At 41.1% G+C, this 16,707-nt stretch overlaps 1 protein-coding gene across 1 annotated transcript in view; it reads left to right on the top strand.

The window, feature by feature from the left end:
• Positions 1-16,707, top strand: part of SCML4 (Scm polycomb group protein like 4) — a 136,581-nt gene that overhangs the window by 2,182 nt on the left and 117,692 nt on the right. The window contains exon 2 of the mRNA XM_089921902.1: positions 353-480. The gene's annotated coding sequence lies outside the window, so the exon portion shown is untranslated. The remainder of the gene's footprint in view (positions 1-352; positions 481-16,707) is intronic.

Below are 16,707 nucleotides of genomic sequence, written 5' to 3'. Positions count from 1 at the left end.
CCATAACACCAAGGAAACCCTGATAAATGAAAGTGCAATACATTGGTGCCTGAGAGATGACTCTTTTGGCGGGGGGGGGGAGAGCTCCCATCAGCACCTTGACAGACAGGGGGTTGGCTGCCAGGCTGGAGCTTTGGTCAGGAAGCTCCTAGAACCCAGGAAGTGCTGGCTTCCAGGGAGAGCACATTGTTCGTGTCAGACACTTAAACTTGGTCTGAGAGATCAGTTGAGCTCCTGGCAGGAGAGGTGCTTTCCTCTCCACAGTGAATCCTTCCATGGTGGAAATGCTTGCCTCAGGGAGCGGTCCTTGTCTTCCCCAGGGCAGAGGCCCACTTGTTTCCTCTCATTGCAGGTGGGAAGAGGACCCTGAGCAGAGCATCCTCCACGGATTTGTCCAACACATGTGGCACCCAAGTTCACCGAGGAGCTGGGAATTGGACCAGGAAAGAAAAACAAGGGCAAGCATTCGGAGGATTTGAGGTAAAAATTTAATAATGTGTAGTACATGTTCATAGCAATCTGGGTCTCATAAAACCCAGCCTCCCCGGACTGTATCCTCTTACTCTGATGATAAAACTCTAATGCAACTCCATGTTCTGTCACACACAATTGAAATATGAGGATTCAAAATAATGCCTTGACTAATTCTTTTTTTTGTTTGTTTAATAAGATGTTGGGGGTAGGAGTTTATTAATTAATTTATTTTATTTTTGCTGTGTTGGGTCTTCGTTTCTGTGCGAGGGCTTTCTCTAGCTGTGGCAAGCGGGGGCCACCCTTCATCGTGGTGCGTGGGCCTCTCACTATCGCGGCCTCTCTCATTGCGGAGCACAGGCTCCAGACGCGCAGGCTCAGTAGTTGTGGCTCACGGGCCTAGCCGCTCCACGGCATGCGGGATCCTCCCAGACCAGGACCCGAACCCATGTCCCCTGCATTAGCAGGCAGACTCTCAACCACTGCGCCACCAGGGAAGCCCACCTAATTCTTTCTAAGTGAATATAGTCACTGCAGAGTTTCGAACTCAGACTTTGGCCACCCTTTTGTTCCATAAGATTTTAATATTCTAATTAGTAACAGGAAATCATGCAAAGGAGAGAATCCCATTTCCTCCACTGGTTTATGGAGACAAAAAGAATCCAGTCAACTCTTCTGTAGTTTCCAGAGAACCATCACCTTTCTAGTAGCTGCTAAGTGCAGTGTGAAAACAGGCTAATAGCACGTGCAATTTTCCATCATTACTGGTCCCCCTGGGAGAGTCTCCGGGCTCCAGCAGTGCTAACTTAGTAGTCAGGGCCATCACAGCCTGCTGCATTAGGACAGATCTTTTCAGAACTCATCCCCCCCAGGCATAATTTCAAACGGTCCTTTTTGCCAAAAGGAGACCCTTTGTCTCACTATGTTGGGGATATGAATTTTTAATCTCCCTAAAATAGAATGTATTGGAGGCGCAAAATTTGGCATCTGAGCAAATGGGATGGAGAATTGGCCTCAGGGAGGGAGTCCCCTTGCTGTGACGGCCATTGCCATTTGGGGCTCCGGAGGTAGTTGTTTGGAAAAGGAATTGGATTCTGTCCTTAAAAATAAAGTTATTTGGCAAAGTGAGGAAGCCTGGGTCCAGCTGAGAGCCCAGAAGCAGTTGGGGGCTTAACACCCTTCTGCACACCTTTAAGACTCGTGGCTGCTATTTAGTACCTACTAATCATTTAAATCATCAGTTTCTTGATCCACTGTGAGCACATTAATAATTTTTCTCAATACATTTGAGGTAAAAAGAGATTGCGGGTAGAAGACTAATTCAATCACTTGCATACAAGGGTACCAACACCATTTTTCCTGCCTTCCCTCCTTGGCAGCCTCCTTCAACAACACATATCCCCATGCTGTTGTGAGTCAACCCTGCTCCAGAAGACCCACTCACCCTTCCATAGCCAACATGTGCCTTCTTCCTGTCAGTCTCTTCATTTCTTTTTCTCCTTCCGACACACATTCACATCTGTTTCCCATCACTTAATTGTTCTGTATCATGGTGTACATTTTATTTTTCTATTTTCCTGTCTATCATGTTACATCTAACTTTAGCAAACACATACTCATTTCATTCTGATACTGTATCCTTGATTGTTTCCCCTACTCAATTTATGATTATTATAATTTTTCTTTGTCTCTTTTTTTCTGTTGCTTTGGTTTTTCTCTCTCAGGGGTATGGAAACCAGACTCCAGGTGCTGAAGCTGGTCAACATCACCAGCAGCCCTGGTGCCAGCAGCCCCGGTGCCATACCTTCCAGTCTCTTCACCAGTGGGCTCTCTAATTCTTGTGAGAGTAGGTGTGGTAAACCCCCTTCCCGCCCCCTCCAGCCTGTTGCGGGAAGTTTGGGTGGGTCATTCCCACCTGGCAATATGTTTAGTCTCCTTCCCTGAAGCTGAATGTGCCTACAGATGTCCTGCTCTTCTACAGTCCCCCTCTATAGGGCCTGTCGGGGGAACAGCTCAGAAGTCACTAGCAGAGTTGGCGGGCAGAGCAGGCAGGTTGATGAAGAAGCTGGTAACAGAAGTGTACAGTGTGTGGGGACTTGTTTTCCTGGATTACTTTGAATAAGGCGCTTCTCTAATGTGCTCAAAAGGCATGTTACTAGAAGTTTTAAGATTGCTGCAAAACAGATGCTCTAAGTTTGGTGAAGTCAGTTCTGTTTTTTTTTTCTTTTTTTAAATAATTTTGGATTGATGGCCTTCTAAAGGGGCACTGAAATGATGTTTCTGACTACTCTTTGAGAGTCTCCTGTCCTCCCCAGGGTATGTCATATGCCTTTTTTCTCTGGCTGCCTTTAACATTTCCTTTTCATCTTTTATTTTCAGCAGTTTGAAAATGATATACCTAGGTGTGATGTTTTTGTTTTCTGCTTGATGTTTCTGAGCTTTTGGATTTGTGGTTTGATGTCTGTCATGAATTTTGGAAAATTCTCAGCCATTAGTTCTTCAAGTATTTCTTCTGCCTCATTCTCTCTCTTCTCCTTCTGGTGCTCCAACTGCATATATATTAAACCATTTTATATTGTCTCATTTTAAATATGAAAACATACATATATTGTGAGTAAAGGACAAAAAATAAATATGCAAACACTAAATAAAGCTGGAATAGCTATATTATATTAATATCTGAAAGAGCACACTTCAATATAAGGAATATTACCAGGGATAAATAGTGATGTTACATAATGATAAAGGAGTCAATCCTCCAAGAAGACATAGCAATCCTAAATTTGTACATATCTAACAACAGTGCTTAAAAAGACATGAAGAAAAAACTACTAGAACTGAAAGGAGAAAGAGGCAAATCCATAATTATAGATGGAGACTTCAAGGACTGATAGAAAAAGTAGACAGAAAACAGTAGACAAAGAAGATCTGAATAATATCATTAACCGACTTGACCTAATTGATGTTTATATTGATAGAATACTCAGCAAGATCAGAAAATACATTCTTTTCAATTGCACACAAAACATTCACCAAGGTAAACCATACATTGGCTCCTAAAGAAAACCTTAACACACTTTTAAAAATGGAAACATCTTTTTGGTTCCTGGAGCTTTGGCCTATGGGCAAGAGTGGTGGTGCTGCCTAGAGAGTGTGCAGGGTGCCTCCGCTGGGCCAGTGGGATAGAGGGCAGGTGGACAGGTTAAAAAAATAAATGAAATCTGACAAAGTATGTTCTTGAAGTATAATGGCATTAAACTAGAAATCAGTAACAATAAGATGTCTGGAAAATCCCCAAATATTTGGCAATTAACACACTTCTATATAACCTATGGGCCTCAAGGAAGCCTCAAGGTAAATTTTAAAATCCTTTGAACAAAATAAAAATGAAAATACATTATATCTAATTTGTGGATTGCAGCAAAAGCAGTGCTTAGAGGAAAATTTATGCATTAAAATGCTTATATTAGGGACTTCCCTGGTGGCACAGTGGTTAAGAATCCTCCTGCCAATGCAGGGGACATGGGTTCAATCCCTGGTCTGGGAAGATCCCACATGCTGCGGAGCAACTAAGCCCATGCGCCACAACTACTGAGCCTGCGCTCTAGAGCCCGTGAGCCATAACTACTGAGCCAACATGCCACAACTACTGAAGCCTGCGCGCCTAGAGCCCATGCTCTGCAACAAGAGAAGTCACTGCAATGAGAAGCCCATGCACCACAACTAAGAGTAGCTCCCGCTCACCACAACTAGAGAAAGACTGTGCACAGCAACGAGGACCCAACGCAGCCAAAAAAAAAAAAAAGCTTTTATTAGAAAAGAAGCAATGTCTCTGATCAAAAATCTAAGCTTCTACTCTAAGAAACTAGAAAAAGAAGAGCAATTAAACCCAAAGCAAGCAGAAGGAAAAAATAATAAAGAGCCTAAATCAATGAAATAGAAAAAAATGGAAAAACTTCCTACCCCCTCCCCCAAAAGAGTCTTTAAGTCCCCGTGTACATCAGTGGATGCAAATACAGATGTATGGAGGAAGAGGAATTCATTCACTTATACAAGTTAGACTTGTGAGTGTTGGCTCTCTGTCACCCAGGGCGTCTGTGAAAACTACATGTTATAAATGTTTTTAAAATTATTATAGGTCATCTATGTCATTTTAAAAGCTAACATCTGTTGAGAGCTTATAACATGCCAGGTATTGTTATAAGCACTTTAAGTGTATTAGTTAGTTCATGGAATCCTTATAAATAACGTATTTTTACCCCCATTTTATAGACGTGGAATCTGAAGCACGCACAAGTTAAGTAATCTGCCAAAGGTTAGTCACCTAATAAGTGACAGAGTCAGGATTTGAATCCAGGCAGCCTGGCCTCAGAGCTCAGATGTAAAGGAGTGTTTTTGCTGGTATTCATGACCATAGGGTCCAGGATAGAAAAGTCTGTATTTGTTTCTCCCGTGCCTTGCACAATATCTGGCAAACGATAGCTCTGGATAAGTGTTAGTTGGCAGATTTACAACTTGAGACCATTTTAGAATAAAAATGGAAAGAATCTTGGCCTATTAGAAAGGTGACTTCAGAGTTGCTAAGAGACTAGGTCTTAAATGTTATCTCCCCCCCAGAATGAATAATAATTATGTGACATGATAGAGGTGTTAGCTAAGGCTACAGTGGTAATCATTTCACAATATATAAATGTATCAAATCAACATGTTATACACCTTAAACTTACACAATGTTTTAAATCAATTATATTTTACACACAAAAAAGGTGATGACTACAAATCTACATTTTAAACTCTTTATAAACCTATTTATAAGTTACTGATGCTGGTCAATACAGACTTAATATTGTCTGATGTGATATAATGGGTAAAGGGAGGGAGATGGTGTGTTTGGGGATTGAGCAGATAGGTGAGAGTGAGGTTCCTCTGATAACATCACGAAAGTCATAGAAGAGAGCAAAGAATTCAGTCTCGGGAATCTTCATACCCATTCCATGAGTTAGCTGCCATCACTCCCACTCTGAGGGGCCCAGACAGAGGTTAGGTAACTTGCCCAAGGCTGCTCTGCCAACATGCAGTGGGTGAGGGGTCCACAGAGCAGGCTGATACCCCTGCTCACCGTCTTCCCACTATGCACTGTAGTGGAGGGGCTGAGGCTCAGAGGGCTTCCGCTTCACTGCCTTCAGGTCTTAACACACCTTCACCTCCAGGAGACTTGCCCTGCTACTCTGATTTTAATTACAATTCCCTTCCTCCTTACTGCAACCCTGACACTCTTTATCCCCCTTCCCTGCTTAAATGTTCTTCCTTGTCATTCATCACTATTAACATGTACATATTTTACTTATTTATCTTGCTTATTGTCTGTCTCCCTGCAGTAGAAAGTAAGCTCCATGAGGCTAGAGATTTTGGTCTGTTTGTTAAGCTGAGCCTAGAATAGTGCCTGGAACACAGAAGGCCCTCATTACCTATATGTTGAATGAATGAATGAGTAAAGATTCCCTGTCATTTCACTTATCATAAGTTAGGGGAAAGGCATTCAGAAGTTAGGAATCTGTGAGCATCTGATATGCTAGACAGCTCAAAAAGTGCCTATTTAATATAAAATCCCTGTCTATAATAGGGTCATGCTAGACACACAGTGGGTCACATTATTTATCCCAGATCAGGACCCCAAAATAGATCCAACACAGTCTCTGCTTTCAAGGAACTTTCTCCCTCTCATTCAGAGTTCAGTGAACTCTGAATCTAGCAAACTAGATGTTCACAAGTGTTTAATGAATTAATTTCATTCATTCATTCATTCATTCATCATTTAACAAACATTTATGGAGTGCCCACTATGTGTCAGGCACTGTTCTAGGCACAACATTGGTCATTGGATGTCTCCAAGAAAAAAAATTCCAATATCCGACTAGAGAGCAATGGTAGGCATTCTCATAAAGAATCTGTAATAATATGAAATTTTTTATTATGAGTAAAGAAAAAACAGTGTAATTAGATTTACTTTAAAATCTTTGTTTTTAATTTTTATTTTATGATTGAATTTTATTACATATTTTTTTAAATGGCAACTCTTCTTAGGTGAAAAAAATCATGTTCCTAGTATCTGTGAGCTCCTCCACTCTCAGAGGTAGAAGATCAATGATTTTCTTTTTTTCTACTTTAATGGGCATGCTTAAAATTTTTTATTTAATGCTTTTTATAATTAAAGTTTTATATATATATGTATCTATCTATTGAGAAAGAGATTAAAAAGGCAAATAATTCTATAAGATTTACATCAAAAATAGTTGTCTCCTGTCCCTACTCTTCAATGATAACCATGTTTTTAGTTGTTGCTTCTGATATTTGCCTAAATTTCTAATTAATCTGCATATAATGCCCTTTTTTGATTATTTTCATTTTAGGTACAGTCTGTTTATCTCTTACTTTGGAAGATGAGGGTTTAGCTTGAAGACCTCATCCCACCTTTTTCTCCTTCCATCCTCCCAATAAATTTATGGCATAATATTTAGTGAAATCAATACTTAGTGATAATATTGTTTTGAAAATGTATATATCATTTAGAATTGAATCATATAATGAACTACAGTTATATTTTCTTTTTCTTTCTCTTTATCTCTCTGAGTTAATAATTCTCTCTCTCTTTCTCTATTTTTTGTTTGCTTGGTTTTCTAAGTACCTATCACAAATTTATCCCCAAATTGTCTGCCAGTACTGTAACACTTTCATTATGTTTAAGCATTACCTTACCTCCTAGTTTCTTTTCCCCCCCTTTGGTGACATGCCTCCAGGATGGGCAGCTCACGAGGTCCGTTGATATTTGTCATTCTGGAATTTCCCATCACCATTATTCTGGAATTAATCACTCTTACCAGCTGCCTCTGGTGATCTGTCCTTCTTCAGACACTCCTGAACCAAGCCTTAGAGGACACTAGGGAAGAATTGAAGATGGGGCAGACCTGACATCATATTTCATTTATCACCGCTTCTGTTTGCTGCCTGGGGATAAAGGAGGCTGAGTGGTCACCTCTGGGACTCTGGAGGGCCACAAGCCCTGCCCAGGTGGTGGTAAGCCAGCACTAGCCCTTCACTGTTATTTGTGGGGAGAAACTTAAGGAGTCCCTGCTTCTCTCTTAATGATGGTGAGGTTAATCTAGGACATGTTGGGCTATGATACCAGTTGGAATAAGATTTAAGCCAATCAGCTCGCCTTAGCACTGTGCAGTGCTAATGTAGGGAGCCAGCTATGACTTGAGAGATAATGTAATCATGGTCCTAGTAGGCAGGGCTATGGCACCCATAGGACAATCAGGGCCTTGATAGAGGGTTGATCTACATCAAGAAAATGCTTAGGAAAAATACCCTTCCAGGTTTGGAAGACCCCTCACTCCATAATCTCTGAAGGATGGGCTATCATAGTATCTGGTGTTAAACCTGACAAGAGTCACAGGCTATCAGTGGCTCTGGGTGATCTGTCCCCAGTGGTCAACCTGATAAATATCATAAACAAAGAGAAAATGTCAGGAAAAACACTCATAATTATGGGATGGGGGACCAAAACCTTGAACTCATGGGGTGTGGGTGGGAGCACAGTAGGCCTACTAATTTCTGGACATCCAGGGTTGGGGACCACAATGCCCAGAAACTGGTCACCCAGAGCTCATGATTGGCAATCTAACCCTCAGACACCCCAAGATACCCACCCGATAAGGCTATTCCCTTGTTTAGGGTATACACATTTCATAAGCCCAGGCAGAAGTGGAAGGGCACAGTTCCTGGAACATGTGATGCTTCCTGATGGTTCCATACTATCACCTCTCAATGCAGATCCCACAGAGTGGGCTCTGATAGTGGGTAAGGAATAGCAGCCTGCCCTTTTTTCTACCTACTGGGCATGTGAGACATCTGTGGATGTTCAATGGCTCCCTGAAGATGGTGGGTGGGGAGGGAAATCAAGACTAGGAATCAAGAACCCAGGATATGCTCCAGAACAGTGTTTGAATATACAAATCCCAATGTATGGAAGGACAAAAACCATATGAGAGACTGGGCATATATCACTGTAAGAATGGTGGCTCTGAGAAATGTGGTGCTCCAAAACTTCACGGCCCTGATCATATCCCAGCTGAAAAGGGAGGAGTATGTGATATTGTGGGGAAGACTGTGGCATTTGTATGCCAGACAACTTCCCAAATATACAGGATTTAGGAAGGCAAGCATATAAAGAAATGGCTAAATTTAGGCGGATTCTGAGTGAGTCCTGGGATATGTGGTCCTGATTATCATTTTTTTGAGAAAGTGGGAGCTTATGTAATACAATGTGTGTTGTGCTTTGTTTTGTACAAATTGGTTGTAGTAAAATATTAACAGATGTCATCACCTGTTTGAGGAGTCACCACACCTATCTGGGCAATCAAAATTATTAGTGGGAGAGCTACTCCCATCCCTGACTAAAGAATTGGACGATGATGTATGCTGTGGCCAGTGTTTGGGAGGTCCAGAGACAGTGAGGGCACCCCATGTTGTTGGTAAGCCCTGGGTGGAAAGTCCCTAGGTCTTGTGATGTGGTTAGAGGTTTAGCATCTGGAAATCAGACTTTACCTAAAGTGGTACCTAAAGTGTAGTTTTATCAGTTAAGATGTTGATGATGTGGCCTTTGAGTGGGTGAGGGCTAAAACTCTGAGAATAAGGAGACAGGATAACTCTGACCTGCAGGACTGATTTCTGTGCCAGCTCCAAATTCACCTGTATGTCTTTAGAGTACTTCTGCTAAAGTATTTTCAAATGAGAGAGCAACAATATTCCAATTAACATACTTTTCCAAAACAGCATGTTTTTTTAAAAGGATGTATAAATCTGCCTTAAGAAATTTATTCTCTGTTTCTAAAATACATCTTAAAGCACAGGAACAAAAATTGCTGCAATCAAAATTTGCTTAAGATTATTTACGTCAGCACAATGGCCTAGGAAGCTCCAAAACCCTTGTTTTCCCAAGAAGACATCCAAATACAACCAAAAACTAGCTGAAATAAACTTGCAGGAGGGTAAAGCCAGGAGGGACATGCATCTCACTTCTTAGGGGGCATCAGCCTGCCATGCATCTCCTACACTGATCCCCTAATTTCTTCTAGATTCCTTCTTTTAGCTTTTCTCTCTTATCTTGACAAAATCCTTTGATCTTTCTATTACATTTTCCATTTCTACTCTCGTATTTTTAATTCCAAGGATCCTCTTTTATCCTTTTAATGTCTTTTTAAAAAAATAGCAACCCATTCTCATGTTATTGATGCAATATGTTGTATTATGTCTTCCAGGACATTAATCATAATTTAAAAAAAAATTTTTTTTTCTCCAGATTCCTTTTCTTCCTGTTTGTTGGTTTTAGTCTCTGTCTTTCAGGCCAGAAAATCAAATTTAGTGAGCCCCTTAAAATGTGATTGGAAGTTTTCTGCGTATGGGTAGCCTTGTCACTGGTGGGCTTCACTGAAGGGGGATCTTGCTGGGCCGTTCACGTGAACCCCACCTGTCAGTGTGTGTAGATCTTTTCTCCCTCTGATGTCCTGCCTGGGAGTCTAAGTCTCCCTGCAAACATCTGAGTCGTGGTGGGCTCTGTGGGTCCCACGGTTAAGGATATGAATTTTTTCTGAATCCTGTTTTGGGGACAGCACCTCTGCCCTCAGGCGGGCCTGTGTCCTCAAGAATAGAGTAATCCTTTGTTTGGTCAGGATTGAAGGGCCATCACCAGCAGCATAGGGGTGGGGTGGGGGTCTGGTCTTCTTGTTCTTAGTCCCCTCTCACTCCCACTTTTGGAGATTCCTGAAGCCTCCAGTTTCAGAGGCTTTCATGGTGTGAAGTGTGTGCATCCTGGGACCCCTCACTTCAGAATTAAGTTTCAGATATCGTGGGTCCACCAGGTCAGATCCCTCTCGTCCATCAGCCCATTTGCTTTGCAGCTTCTACAATTTTGTTGCTTTTATCCCCCTTTTCTCCTGTTTCTCAAGTGTGCTTGTGCCGTTTAGATTCCCTTTTCCTTATTATAGCTATTTATGTATTTATTTATTCATTCATCCCAGGCACTATTCTAACAGCTTGACATTTTATCTATTCTAACTCATTTCATCCTCACAAGAGTAGTACTATGCCCATTTTACAGACAAGAGAAATTAAATAAAGCACAGAGCAGTTGCGTTTCTTCACCCAAGGTCACAGATGGGGTCAAGCCAGAATACTTGCTCTGAGCCACCGAGCTTCACATAAAACTTGTATGTTTCTTGTTAAATTTTCTTTTCATTTTAGTTTTTGCTATTCCCATCTCCTTTAGTGTGAATATAACTCCCACAAACCAGGAGAAGATGGGCATCCCTCACTGGAGAGTCCCCCAAACTCTCTGGGTTTTGTACTAGTCCAGAGGTTGTTCCTGGTCTCCATCACTGGAAGGTCAGTAAAGGACCCATTCCCAGATGGTGCTGCCACATGTCCTATTGCTGCCAAAAACAGGTAGTCTCTGAGTCCCTACAGCAACCCTTGAGCCCTAAGCTGTAGGAACTCCTTCAGTTTCCACCTGGCCATTTTCCTGAGGCTTGCCTGCAGCCCCTACATTGTTCAAGAGGATGGAACCGACCCTCCCATTGATTCCCTTCAGTCAGGGCCTGGCTTTTATCTCTCATCTCACAAAACACACGCATGCAGTTTAGGGGTGAACTGTGCAGCTAGATTAAGGTAATCCCAATAGTTCACAACACTCTTCTCAAAGTGTGAGTCATTCAGTCTTGAATAGCTCATCTGGAGAGCACCAATTCCAGTCAAGGATCTCCAGAAGATCCCTCCCCTTTACTTAAGAGTGCAATATAGCTGAATATATACCCAACTTACATGGCTCTAGCCCCTTTGTCAGCTGGCTGCCTTTCTGTCCCTTAAATTCCTGATTTTCACATCCCAGGGAAGTCCAGAGTTCTCCCCATATGGCTTAACAGTTAACTACTTCCCCAGGCTTAACAGTTTTTGAATCCCTTTGGTATTTGTCCCTGGCTTCTCATGTGCTCAATATCTTCACCAAAACAGAGCGAAACTCAGCATCTTCACCAATTTCTACAAGAACTTCAGCCGCATCAAGCACTTCACAATGTCTGTGGTCTTTCCTGAAGATCACGTCTGAGAGTGCTGTAGGAGTGAGGGTCACATGCGCAGCGCACAGCATCCTGCCATCTCTTTGTCCCCCAACCCACCGAGCTCTTCTCTCCTCCCAGAGCTCCCCCTCCCTAGCTTCTGCTAATCAGTCACTTCTTGCTGGCTATGGTCCCTTAGCACCCATTCCTTTTCCTTTTGGCCAAGAGCGCTGCAGTTATTCAGGTATCCAGCCCTCCCCAGGCAGCTCCTGTCCCTGGGGCAAAGCAGAATCCACCTCCCACCCCCTCCAAAGGTGGGCTTAAACCAATCAGCATATATTAGTGACTGCCATTGGTTCAGGGATGGGGCATGGCCCAATTGCAGCCAATGAGATGAGAGAGATGTTAGCAGGTTGCTCTAGGAAAGAAGCTTCCTAGCTCCTCTGTGGAAGGTACCTGGAGAAGCTCTCCTTTGTGTTGAATGTGAACGGGGAAGTATGTGGCCTAGAAGCAAGTGGCAGCCATATTGTGACCATGTGGGAAGCCAGGCATAGGATGATTCAGACTAGGTGTTTTGTCATATCATTGAGTTGGGTCAGCCTCACTGAAAGCTCACTGGACTCCCTGCCAGTGAATGCTCTGAGTTATTTTTACTGTCAATGCAACCTTACTTCTCTCTTACTTCTCTCTTCCTTCCTCTTGGCCCCAGACTCAGTTTTCTGGGTTCAGCTTCTAACCAAGTGGGCTTATTAAAATTGTGGCCCATACTAAAGTTGGTTATCCTTACAGGGACTCCATCAACTGGTTGCTTTTTATTCACCAACCAACTACTTTTTAATCTAAAGACAGTGACAAATTTCAGACGGCATCATCTGCATTCCAGTTCTGTTTCAAGGACAATGGCTGTGTTCTTGCCTTCCGGGAACTAAAGGGCCCATCTGGGAGATCTTCCCTCAAATAAAGGGAGATGGAGCTTCAGGTGATCAATGACTTTATTCTAGAAACGGAAACTGCAGGCAAGCCCAACGGGCTATTCTCTAAATGACATTTTTAAAATGTAGAGTTTCTTTTAGCTGAGCCCCCTGGTACGTCCTTCCTACTTAACACACACACACACACACACACACACACACACACACACCCCTTTCTGTAGAAATTGGGTCCAGAAGAAGTAACTGTTATCAGCTAAATTGCATATACTCCTTTTTTTAAAATCGAAGTATAGTTGATTTCCAATGTTGTGTTAGTTTCAGGTGTACAGCACAGTGATTCAGTGATTCAGTTATATGTGTGTGTATATATATGTGTATATATATATATATATATATATATATATCAATTCTTTTTCAGATTCTTTTCTCTTATAGTTTATTACAAAATACTGAGTATAGTTCCCTGTGCTATATAGTAGGTCCTTGTTGTTTATCTATTTTATATATAGTAGTGTGTATGTGTTAATCCCAAACTCCTAATTTATCCCTCCTCCTGCCCTTTCTCCTTTGGTAACCATAAGTTCGTATTCCATGTCTGTGGGTCTGTTTCTGTTTTGTAAACAAGTTCATTTGTATCTTTTTTTTTAGATTCTACATATAAGCCATATCATATGATATTTGCCTTTGTCTGGCTTACTTCACTTAGTATGATAATTTCTATGTCCATCCATGTTGCTGCAAATGGCAATATTTCATTCTTTTTTATGGCTGAGTAATATTCCATTGTGTGTTTTGTGTGTGTGTGTATACATGACATCTTCTTTACCCATTCATCTGTCAATGGACATTTAGGTTGCTTCCACATCTTGGCTATTGTAAATAGTGCTGCAATGAATATTGGGGTGTGTATGTCTTTTCCAATTATAGTTTTCTCCAGATATATGCCTAGGAGCGGGATTGCAGGATCAAATGGCAACTCTATTTTTAGTTTTTTAAAGAAGCTCCATACTGTTTTCCATAGTGGCTGTACCAATTTACATTCCCACCAACAGTGTAGGAGGGTTCCTTTTTCTCCATATCCTCTTCAGCATTTATTATTTGTAGTTTTTTGATGCCGGCCATTCTGACTGGAGTGAGGTGATACCTCATTGTAGTTTGGGTTTGGATTTCTCTAATAATTAGCAATGTTGAACATTTTTTCATGTGCCTATTGGCCATCTGTATGTCTTCTTTGGAGAAATGTCTATTTAGGTCTTCTGCCCATTTTTTGATTGGGTTGTTTTTTTTTGATATTGAGCTGTATGAGCTGCTTGTATATTTTGGAAATTAATCCCTTGTCAGATGCATCCTTTGCAAATATTTTCTACCATTCTGTAGGTTGTCTTTTTGTTTTGTTTATGGTTTCTTTTGCTGTGCAAAAGGTTTTAAGTTTAATTAGGTCCCATTTGTTTATTTTTGTTTTTATCTCTGTTACTCTAGGAGATGGATCCAAAAAGATATTGCAGTGATTTATGTCAAAGAGTGTTCTGCCTATGTTTTCCTCTAGGAGTTTTATAGTATCCAGTCTTACCTTTGGGTCTTTAATCCATTTTGAGTTTATTTTTGTATATTGTATTAGGGAATGTTCTAATTTCATTCTTTCACATGTAGCTATTCAGTTTTTCCAGCACCACTTATTGAAGAGACTGTCTTTTCTCCATTGTATAGTCTTGCCTCCCTTGCTGTAGATTGATTGACCATAAGTGTGTGGGTTTATTTCTGGGCTTTCTATCCTGTTCCATTGATCTGTGTGTCTGTTTTTGTGCCAGTACCATACTGCTTTGATTACTGTAGCTTTGAGTATAGTCTGAAGTCAGGGAACCTGTTTCTTCCAGCTTCGTTTTTCTTTCTCAAGATTGCTTTGGCTATTCAGGTTAAAAAAGAGTAAATTGCATATACTCTTTACTTTATTTGAAGTCTCTTTTTCTGTCTCTTTGGAATATACACACAGGTATGGCTGAGGCTCACTTTCTCTAATTCTAGGAGTTTCTCAGCATTCCAACATTGATCGCTCATATTTAACTTGGGGAAAATATTTTAGGAGCTAAAAGGAAACCTATCAAATAGCCAAAAGTATTTGGAGATCACCTTTACGAATGCTGAATAAAAATTCATCAGTTTCAAACAAACATGGCTCAAAGCAGAAGTGATCCCAAGGAGACAGCATTTTTAGAGCATAAAGGTAGAGGGAGATAGGAAATGGAAGTCATCCTTTCAGTTTTAACAGATTAGGATTTTTTTTTTCTGATGGCAGATATCCAAAGTCAGTCACTTTTTGGGAGGGAGAAGGAATCAGGTCTAAAGGCCTATACTAATATTGATTAAGATTAGGTCACCTTTTTAACCCCTAGTTTCTTTTATTCATTAAGCAATAATTATTTGTTGATTTCCTACTACAGACCAGACACATGTTGGGGATTCAGTGGAGAACAAGACTGTTTCCTTGGCAGCTTGGAATCTACACACTAGTTACCAAAGAAAAGTCCTGGCTATTGTCCCCTGCAGCTCTCCTGGCCCATGGTCAGCACATGCCCTCACTGACCAACCCTGTTACCAGACACTGCCCCTGGGATGAGGGTCACTGGACTTGCTACCACCAAAACTGCCAGACCCTGAGACAAATATTTCCACTAAGTCAATCCCTGAATATCAGCCAGGGCCACAGGCCCAGAGCCACAAATACAGTAGGCCCCATCTGAAAAGAACTAAGTTTTAAGCCCAAGAGAATTTTAATGAGTCATTTTTTCCTTGGATGGCAGTGATTTTCACTTCATTCGATCACCTTCTCCCCTCACCTACCCGTTTATCTTTAGAATATGGCTTTACTAAAACAAGACTGAGTATCATCAGGTGTGAAAGGACCCCACAGACCGTGGGAGCCCTTGGGTATAGAAGGATAGGGAGTCTGTCCCTGATTTTGTGTTAGTTGCACTGAATACGCTGCATGGGCTCAAAGATATTAGGTGATGGTGAAGCCCGGAGTGGAGGACAACAGGATAACTTGAGAGAGTTGGGGAGCAGTCTTCAAGCTTGAAGCACTGGCTAAGGCCATGGCTGAATGTAGCCTACAACCACCAGGCACAGGATTTATTTTTATTTCATTGACGTAAAAGAAATTTGAGGTTTAAGATTTATGAGAATTATAAGCAAATATGTTTGCAGATGTGATAAGGAAAAATTGTCACTAATCAATTAATTCACATTAACTTTTTCTTACCACATAAAGTAGGTGTTCCTTTATAGAAAATATAAAAAAGAGAGATTAATAAGATAAAAATTACTCATAATCCTATCACCAAGGGATCATCACTATTACCATAGCTCCAGTATTTTGCAAATCTTTTTCTTTTTTTTCAAAATAAGATTCTATTCTGCATATTCTTTTGTAACCTGCAGTTTTGGGCAACTATATATTGAGAACGTTTTTTCATGTCATGGCTTTCTATGACATCCTTTTTGGTGGTTACATTGTATATTCTATAGTATGGACACATGATACATTAACTTAAATAATCTCTTTTTATTGGACATTGAGATTGTTTCCCGTTTAACTTCACTACAAAGAACAGTTTTGCTTCTAATTTTGAAAGATTCCTGCTTGTGTAGTTTAAACAAAGATCTGGCCCTGTGGAAGGTAGGGATTTGGGTTGAAGAAGTGGCAGTTTGGAGGAACTAGGAGATCTGGGTCTACTAATTGTTTACCTCTTGTCTGACTAATCAGGTTAACAATTTTCTGCCTTGATTTCCCCTCTGGCAAAATGGGATCATAAGCCTCATACTTTCCATAACCCTGAAACTTCTCAAATTTTCAGGAACATTCAGGGAAAAGTCTGTGTTGAATGATGTGGAAGCAGTGTCATGGGGCTTCTTGATTGTGGGAAACTGGTCTCCTTTTGCTACTTCAGGAATGGGATCTTGGCCATTAAAACTTCCCTGTTCCTTCTCTATGCTCTCTCCCCTCTATCTCCATCCCAAATTGACAGTCCAAAGCACTAGTTTATCAGATCTTATTCTAATGAAAGAGAGGGTGTTATTTTCCCCCTTAGTAGTCATGGCCATAGCCACAACCATAAGTGAGTTCTCCTCCAACCCAAAGCATTTGCCTGTTCCAGCCCAGCAGATAAAGCAATTCATTGGACTGTAGAATGTCAGGA

Source organism: Delphinapterus leucas, chromosome 12 (assembly GCF_059928025.1).
Source record: "Delphinapterus leucas isolate spDelLeu-1000000601 "Yukka" chromosome 12, BTC_Dleu_Yukka2, whole genome shotgun sequence".
Taxonomy (NCBI): Eukaryota; Metazoa; Chordata; class Mammalia; order Artiodactyla; family Monodontidae; genus Delphinapterus; species Delphinapterus leucas.
Note: the sequence above shows the minus strand (reverse complement) of the source record. Positions and strands in the feature narration are given on the sequence as shown.